We start from the raw sequence: 2090 nt of genomic DNA, 5'->3' as shown, positions 1-2090 counted from the left end.
TGTTTTGCATTCAGAGCCAGGATGGGTTCTTAACCTATGTAAATCCACTCAGAGAGACTTGTGTGTTGGTCAAAGGATAGAAGTTGTCTGCCCTCTAGAGAGAGGTGAGAGAATACAACCTGTATGTGTGTTTCTCTCCCTGCTGCATGACTGCTCATCATATCCATATTACTGTATTCTTCAGAAGCTTAAGTAAGAAAGATTTCTTTCACTCTGAATTAAAAGATTTCATCTTTATCGTGACTCCTCCTCCTCTTTTACAGTATGACTATGAGACATTTTTGTCTTCTCTTGCTTAACCCTGATTCTAACGCGAGCTCTGGATGTTTCCAAACGCTTCTTTTTTTGTTAGCTTTTAGGAAACTAGTGAGATCTAAAAGTGATCATTAGTCACTGAATTATATCAGACGTATGTCTCAGTGATCAATTTAAAGTCTTAACACTCCACTCAATAGCAAAAATATCTTTCCAGCTGTTGTCATTCACATTAATACGTTGTAGTAAAAAAAAAATGTATCTGCATTTTTACAGGATTTTTAGAGACTGGTGCACGTTTATCTTTATCCACAATCTTTTATCATTTATGATGTTGTATCAGGTTTGTCTATTGTCTGAGTTGTTTGTTGTAAAAATAATTTTGTTTTATTGAAACCAAATGTACCTATGGGTACAAATAATGTGACCTAACCTAACTCATAAATATACACTACTGAACAAAATCGTAAGACCGGGAGAAAAATTACAAGTATTCAGATTTTTTGTTGGTGGAACATAACAAGATTGTAAGTAGAGCTTCAAAATGCAAAAAGAAGAAACAGGAGCAAGAGACAAAAGAGGGGAGAGGCTGTTTGTTGAAAATTGCATTTAAACTCAAACAGGCTGTTCATCAGCTGATCAAATGTTTAAGACCATAGCCTTAAGAACTCCAAATTTGTGCAAAAATCTGGCTTTCATGTAATTTTATATCAGGCATTCACACTGTCATGACCCCCTGATGGCAAAGACAAAAAGGCTTTCTGTCTTTGAACGTGGCAGGATTGTTGAGCTGCACAAGAAAGGCCTCTTGCAATGCCCCATCACTGCCGAGGTTGGACACAATAAGACAGTCATTTTAAATTTTACTTTTTTTGAAACTTTTGATTAGCTGATTAACAGCCTGTTTGAGTTTAAATGCAATTTTCAATAAATTGCCTACTCTATTTTTTTGTCTCTTGCTCCTGTTTCTTCTTTTGGCATTTTGAAGCTCTACTTACAACCTGGTTATGTTCCACCAACACAAAATGTGAATACTTGTCATTTTTCCCCCGGTCTTAAGATTTTGTTCAGGAGTGTACTACAGCAAAATCAGTTTCTTTAGTTGAACGCATTTTTATGAGCTTTAGTCAGATAGTTCATTACCCACTCGAGTAAATAAGGGAGATAAAGAAGTTATTCTGTTTTATCTGTTTTGCAGTTCAGACATGTGTCCTACTGCTGATTTTACTTCTATCTGGTAACGTATTTATTTTGCTATTCACTCATTCCTTGATAGAACAATATACTGTAAGAGAACTGGTTTGACCTGTTTCAGTTGTAGTATATTTAATATATTGGTTTATTGTTTGTGGATTAAAAATGTCTATGTGAATAGAATGGAAACAGTAAAATATTTTGATTTTGAAGTTCTGAATTTAGCTTTGATTGATTAAACACTAAAAAAATACATTTGAAAATTTGTTATTTTAATGATCTATTATTTTTTCTCATTATCATTTGTGTCTTCTGCTTTCTCTGCTGTTGGTACATGGATGTTCATATTAACATTACAGCATAGCAAAAGACATCATCCATGTATCTCAGCCTACTTTAGAACAATAAGTGCTCCTTATTGTGTTTAGAAAATGTTCCTACTTCTTAAACTGAATAAACATGAGAAAGGATTATCTGTAAACAGTGGCGGAACTAAACTTTTATACCAGGGGTGGCCAGAGGGTGGTCAAGGCTTTATGAGGGGGGCCATATACTAGGCTTAATACAGGAAAATCCTGGGATCCTACCGCAATTCTGCGTTTAAAAATCACGCTGTTTTTGACGTGACGTGCAGTGACCTG

Source organism: Morone saxatilis, unplaced genomic scaffold (assembly GCF_004916995.1).
Source record: "Morone saxatilis isolate NCDOM2014 unplaced genomic scaffold, NCSU_SB_2.0 Contig5, whole genome shotgun sequence".
Lineage (NCBI taxonomy): Eukaryota > Metazoa > Chordata > Actinopteri > Moronidae > Morone > Morone saxatilis.
The sequence above is the reverse complement of the archived record's forward strand: the minus strand, read 5'-3'. Positions refer to the sequence as shown.